Below are 7,447 nucleotides of genomic sequence, written 5' to 3'. Positions count from 1 at the left end.
GCTGCTAGAGATCGAATGGTTTTACCACCTATTAGGATAGGAAAGAAAAAGAAATAAAACAGTTACAAACTACCGAGCGTCAGAGAAATTCACTGTAACTAAAAAACTCAATCGAACAATAATCACCACTAATATGATTGTAGCAATTGAAATTTGTGTTTTTTAATAGCCGTTTTTGAGATTATAATTTTTTCAAACATTATAAGATTACAGTGCTTGTTTTTGCCATTGCTCAGAAAAAAAGTAAAGTCTTATTTAAAGTTGTCAAAGTTATGCAGAATACTGATATTTATGCTCCTAAACGTCATTTACAAACACCTTTCGATAAAAGTTTATTAAATACAGTCATATATGCGTACTACGTCACAAAAAATCAAAGATATTGTCCAGCACTGCCGGATTTAGATCCGTGGTTAGCCATATTTTCAATAAATTCTCGTATTTTGAGTTGGTTTATTTTAAATTCTCTTCAATTTAAGGAAATTTTTGGTAAATAAATAATCAGCACAATTTTCTTTCTATTCTTTTTATGCCCTTTTCTGTACATTTAAGAAGTCTCTATTCGTAGTCCGTTTAGGTCGCAGTGGATTTGCTTTTAAGCCTAACTCTATACTTTGTAGTTTGAAGCTTTGATTTGGATCCATAGGGGTGGGGAGAATAGTGCAATAATAATATAATATTAAAAATCCAAGTAATACAATTATAAGAGGGAGATTATTAGGATTTTTCAAGAAGTGGAAAGAAGAATTCTCAACAGGCTGCTCGTACGAGACTGCCATGGGTTTTGATAAAGTGAGGTAGGCCCTGAAGCTAGAAGAAACTTGAGAAGGGCCTTTCATGGTCTTAGAGGAACAAGTAAAAGATTGAAAGGGTGGAGACATTTCTTTTATATCCTCAAGAAAACCATTTGATAAATCCCCCTTTTTTTTTAGTGGAGGAAGATACAGTTAGGTTTTTCAATGTTGGGTTGGTGATGGATTGGAGAACTTATTTATTATTATTATGTTTTATGTATTTATTTTTAAGATATTCTTCTACGGCAGGGTTTCATATAATTTCAAATCACATGGATAGTAACTGGTAGAAATCAATGAGCGAAAACGCACTACATATCACTTAATACACCACCAGGCCTAACATGAAATAATAACATATCCCCTATCTTATGTCGGATTGGGTGGGTATGAAAAAATTATGTTCAGTATCAGTTGTTAGAATAGGTTGAAGAGTCAGGATGTTTCTCCTTCGATTTTTTTATTTCTTTTTTGGCATAGTTATGTGGACTGAGAGGTGGTTTGGTTCATTTATTCATTCTGAGCGCCCAAAGACCATTTAATTCTTATAATAAAATAGCAGTTCATAAAAAAGAAGGGTATCGGAAGTAGTTGAAACATCTTTTAGAAACTAAAATATTACATTCCCTATAATTGTAAAGAAATACAATCTAGATTAAAATCAATAGCAGGATCTAACTCAAGATAATCAAACTTAATTAGTTAGATTTAATATAAAAACAATTGGAAACAAAAATTCAACATGAGGAGGGTCATGAATATCATCTGCAAATTAAAATAAATACATCTGTTGGTACACCATGTCGCCTACTTTCAACACCACCACTGTCTACAGATTTATGGACAAGAAACTAAACAAAAACAAAAATGATGAATTAATTTTTGAATATGGTACACATGGACATGGGTCGTGATGGTTTATTTAATAATAAGAGGGAAATCATTTCTGAATAAACTTTGAAACTAGATGACAGCAGCAACAGACCGTTATATTCATCTGATTGTGACGTCAACCGAATGAAATTCTAAACTTAGCACTCCTTGGAATCGCAACAGGGCTACAAACAAAGATATTCTAATTAAATTTAGTGAAACCGCATTTCTTATAGCTTAATTTTGAATTCTATATTCCAGTGATTCATCGTGAGGAAATAATCGTAGCAGTTCAAAGGAACTCATTTATGGAACAAACATAGAAAACCTACAATCTGATGAAAAATATTAAAATTGCTGTGTGTCTTTCAGTTTTTTAATAGAGGTTGATCAGCAAATTTCAGATTTAATTTCAACTTGTTACTCAGGAAGTAGACTTTTAAACATAAGAATGGGAATGAGAGATTTTTACTTTGGGAATGATGAGAACCTTTGCTAGATATGTAAAGCAGGTAACCAATGTACTTTCCACATCGCAAGATTCTAGAAAACTACTGAAACTAGAGCAATCATCTTTCTATGATGAATGGAATCCGGACAGCACATAAACATTCATGCTGCGTCGGATAAAATAAGCTAGATAATATTCTATTAATATTCTTCAAACAAATTAAAAGTAGGGACTTGTGAGAACTTCCATTTAGGCTCAAAATCACTACCTTGTACCACCCACCCTTGGTGGTTAAATAAATCTGCTCAAAATTATAGGAAAGAGTGTCATTTAAGCTCATTGAATACTAGTATAAGTCCTATTAGTATTTTTTTTTCTTTTTTGATATGGTTGGTTGGATTGTGGGGTTTAGAATCAGAGAAAGATCATTAGTTCTCACTGGATTCGATCGGGAAATGATTAATGATGTCTGTCATAGAGCTACCCTGATGATGTTAAAGAAGGACGTGTTATATCACCTGAAAGCTTTAAAGAAAAGAGATGTCCTAAAAATCTGTGTCAAGTTGTTAAGCAAGAATTATAGCATTTAAGAAGTAGGGTGGTTTTGCAGGGAAATTTAAATAGCCCAAGCTGATTGCATTTGTAATATATGTTTAATGCTATTTTAAAATTATTATGGGCCAGACATTTGACTGATAGTGTTCTTTGATAGTTTTTTTTTTTTTGTACCAAGATGACTACTTTATTTATGGAAAGATTTTTTGGAAAAATAAAACATTTCCGAGCAAAGTGAAGGGATCCCTGAAAATTGTCTTTATTTATTTAGAAAAGAAAAATCTGGTCTCAAAATTAACCCTACTTACTACTTCATTCTCAATTAAGCCAAAATTGAGGAGTTTTCACTTCGCTTCGAATTTCAAGATTGCAAATTAATTATAAAAATAAGATCTTGACACATAAACATTAAAGAAAAGAGATGTCCTAAAAATCTGTGTCAAGTTGTTAAGCAAGAATTATAGCATTTAAGAAGTAGGGTGGTTTTGCAGGGAAATTTAAATAGCCCAAGCTGATTGCATTTGTAATATATGTTTAATGCTATTTTAAAATTATTATGGGCCAGACATTTGACTGATAGTGTTCTTTGATAGTTTTTTTTTTTTTGTACCAAGATGACTACTTTATTTATGGAAAGATTTTTTGGAAAAATAAAACATTTCCGAGCAAAGTGAAGGGATCCCTGAAAATTGTCTTTATTTATTTAGAAAAGAAAAATCTGGTCTCAAAATTAACCCTACTTACTACTTCATTCTCAATTAAGCCAAAATTGAGGAGTTTTCACTTCGCTTCGAATTTCAAGATTGCAAATTAATTATAAAAATAAGATCTTGACACATAAACATTAAAGAAAAGAGATGTCCTAAAAATCTGTGTCAAGTTGTTAAGCAAGAATTATAGCATTTAAGAAGTAGGGTGGTTTTGCAGGGAAATTTAAATAGCCCAAGCTGATTGCATTTGTAATATATGTTTAATGCTATTTTAAAATTATTATGGGCCAGACATTTGACTGATAGTGTTCTTTGATAGTTTTTTTTTTTTTGTACCAAGATGACTACTTTATTTATGGAAAGATTTTTTGGAAAAATAAAACATTTCCGAGCAAAGTGAAGGGATCCCTGAAAATTGTCTTTATTTATTTAGAAAAGAAAAATCTGGTCTCAAAATTAACCCTACTTACTACTTCATTCTCAATTAAGCCAAAATTGAGGAGTTTTCACTTCGCTTCGAATTTCAAGATTGCAAATTAATTATAAAAATAAGATCTTGACACATAAACATTAAAGAAAAGAGATGTCCTAAAAATCTGTGTCAAGTTGTTAAGCAAGAATTATAGCATTTAAGAAGTAGGGTGGTTTTGCAGGGAAATTTAAATAGCCCAAGCTGATTGCATTTGTAATATATGTTTAATGCTATTTTAAAATTATTATGGGCCAGACATTTGACTGATAGTGTTCTTTGATAGTTTTTTTTTTTTTGTACCAAGATGACTACTTTATTTATGGAAAGATTTTTTGGAAAAATAAAACATTTCCGAGCAAAGTGAAGGGATCCCTGAAAATTGTCTTTATTTATTTAGAAAAGAAAAATCTGGTCTCAAAATTAACCCTACTTACTACTTCATTCTCAATTAAGCCAAAATTGAGGAGTTTTCACTTCGCTTCGAATTTCAAGATTGCAAATTAATTATAAAAATAAGATCTTGACACATAAACATTAAAGAAAAGAGATGTCCTAAAAATCTGTGTCAAGTTGTTAAGCAAGAATTATAGCATTTAAGAAGTAGGGTGGTTTTGCAGGGAAATTTAAATAGCCCAAGCTGATTGCATTTGTAATATATGTTTAATGCTATTTTAAAATTATTATGGGCCAGACATTTGACTGATAGTGTTCTTTGATAGTTTTTTTTTTTTTGTACCAAGATGACTACTTTATTTATGGAAAGATTTTTTGGAAAAATAAAACATTTCCGAGCAAAGTGAAGGGATCCCTGAAAATTGTCTTTATTTATTTAGAAAAGAAAAATCTGGTCTCAAAATTAACCCTACTTACTACTTCATTCTCAATTAAGCCAAAATTGAGGAGTTTTCACTTCGCTTCGAATTTCAAGATTGCAAATTAATTATAAAAATAAGATCTTGACACATAAACATTAAAGAAAAGAGATGTCCTAAAAATCTGTGTCAAGTTGTTAAGCAAGAATTATAGCATTTAAGAAGTAGGGTGGTTTTGCAGGGAAATTTAAATAGCCCAAGCTGATTGCATTTGTAATATATGTTTAATGCTATTTTAAAATTATTATGGGCCAGACATTTGACTGATAGTGTTCTTTGATAGTTTTTTTTTTTTTGTACCAAGATGACTACTTTATTTATGGAAAGATTTTTTGGAAAAATAAAACATTTCCGAGCAAAGTGAAGGGATCCCTGAAAATTGTCTTTATTTATTTAGAAAAGAAAAATCTGGTCTCAAAATTAACCCTACTTACTACTTCATTCTCAATTAAGCCAAAATTGAGGAGTTTTCACTTCGCTTCGAATTTCAAGATTGCAAATTAATTATAAAAATAAGATCTTGACACATAAACATTAAAGAAAAGAGATGTCCTAAAAATCTGTGTCAAGTTGTTAAGCAAGAATTATAGCATTTAAGAAGTAGGGTGGTTTTAAAATTATTATGGACCAGACATTTGACTGATAGTGTTCTTTGATAGTGTTTTTTTTTTTTTTTTTGTACCAAGATGACTACTTTATTTATGGAAAGATTTTTTGGAAAAATAAAACATTTCCGAGCAAAGTGAAGGGATGATAACATAAACCGTGGTTAAACGATAGCACGCTCTTCTGTCCGCTTTGTAATCTTCTTATAGCTGAGGACCTTCATCATTTCATGGCGGAGTGCCCTACTTTGGCGGAGTTCAGAATGCGTTTTTTTGGTTCCGCATACTTAACTTCCGTTAAATGTTTAGAACTGTTAAACGGTTGCAACTGGGTTGCACTTAGTAAATTTGTGAAGAACCTAATATCAGTATCGGCAAATCCCTTCCAGCGGAGTAAAGTAGCCGCCATCTCAATGGCAGCCAACTCCGCTGTCACGGATAGCCAGGCTGCAATTAAAGCTCTGACCTCTCCTAGTAAGAACCAAATTTCGGTCAATTCTTGCCATGCTGCTCTCAATTCGTTGGGAGCTTTGAATACTGTTTTGGTTGCTTGGTCCCCTGGTCATTCTTGGATTCCGGGTAACGAACTTGCTGATGAAACAGCAATGGAAGGAGCTGCGATGATAACAATGACTCCTCAGCCTATTATCCCTGTATCCTATCGACGTTGTAGAACAGAGGTGGAGCAGTGGATTTTGAAAGAACATCGGAAACGGTGGAGATCCCGAACTGACTGCCGCCAGGCTAAGGAAATCCTTGGCCTGTCAAGAACGGATATGGTTGGTTTTAGCAGGTCCCGGATCCGCCAGTTGGTTCAGGTGTTGAGTGGGCATGCGAATTTAGCGTATCATCTTTTTAAATGCGGCCTTATCCAGTCGCCAAATTGTGCTGGCTGTGGTGAGTCCGATGAAACTGTGAGGCACTTCGTTGAGGTGTGCCCAGTTTATTCTAAAACTAGATTCCTCGTCTTCGGAAGGTCAAATGTCTCCCTACCGGAGATTGTAGCATCTGGTAATCTTAACGAACTCTCTAGGTTTATTCAGTGCACTGGGCGATTGATTCGTCAAGCTCCCTAGTGCCCTGTTGCTACTTTTTTAGGTTACTATATTAGCATCTGGCAACTTTTAGCCGGATTTGTTTTTCTTTTAAACCCCGGTATCTCTCATGAGATGAGGAGGGTGGGCGGGGGACCATGGGCATTAGGATTGCCAGCGTTCCTTCCCCTTTTTTTGGTGGAACCGCCCGTCTTAAGCAATCTAATCTAATCTAGTAAATTTGTGCATCACGCTTATGGCTATAGAAATTTAAAAAATTAAAATAAAATAAAATAAAAAAATAATAAAATAAAAAATAAGATAAAATAAAATAAGAAAAATAAATAAATAAATAAAACTGAATTTTGAGAAATGAATAATTTAATTGCAACTCTCTCTCCAATCACAATATAATATATTTACAATACAATAAACTAAAATCCATTTATCATATATTTTAAATTTAGTGTAAAAAATATTATTGTTCAATTTGTAAAAAGAACTTTGGTTAAAATATTTTGTCTATTGTACTGTTATTGTACGGAGCTCGCCTGACGGTCTTTGACCAAGGCATTTACGTTTTTTAGACTTTTTAAAGTATTTTTGTTCTGTTGTACAATAAACGTTAAAATAAATAAAAAAATAAATAAATCACTTCGCTTCGTTATGGATTTGCACCTTCAAGGGAACTTTCAGCGGACAATAGGGTGAGGTGCTTACTTGTGCTTTCCTTTCTCTTCTTCAACCCAGCACAAACGATGGATATTACATAAATCCGTGTAGTAACAATTGACAATGAAAAGTAAAACGAATTTTTACGACCTGCACCAGAAAAAGGAAGAAAAAATAAAAGCGTTTAGTACGTACATAAGAGACAGTAAGATGGTACCAAAAATACACTGATCTTAAATTTCCTACCACGAAAATCTTATTCATTTTTGAAATAATGTCCACTTAATTCTTGTCTTTTACGTCTCTTTTTCTTACAACTTGACAATTTGAGCTTTGGGGGCTTCTGTTACACTCTAGGAGAGGCTCCCATGTTACCACTCCTCCAAGAGAGCTGGTTGTGGCGATGCTG

The 7,447-nt window shown here is 32.9% G+C and overlaps 1 protein-coding gene across 1 annotated transcript in view; it reads left to right on the top strand.

The window, feature by feature from the left end:
- LOC141448763 (cardioacceleratory peptide receptor-like) overlaps window positions 1-7,447 on the top strand; it is a 54,468-nt gene that overhangs the window by 8,422 nt on the left and 38,599 nt on the right. The window lies entirely within an intron of this gene.

Source organism: Rhodnius prolixus, unplaced genomic scaffold (genome assembly GCF_049639745.1).
Source record: "Rhodnius prolixus isolate KJV_2025 unplaced genomic scaffold, Rpr scaffold_2, whole genome shotgun sequence".
NCBI classification, from domain to species: Eukaryota; Metazoa; Arthropoda; class Insecta; order Hemiptera; family Reduviidae; genus Rhodnius; species Rhodnius prolixus.
This window is presented reverse-complemented; position numbering and strand designations above follow the sequence as displayed.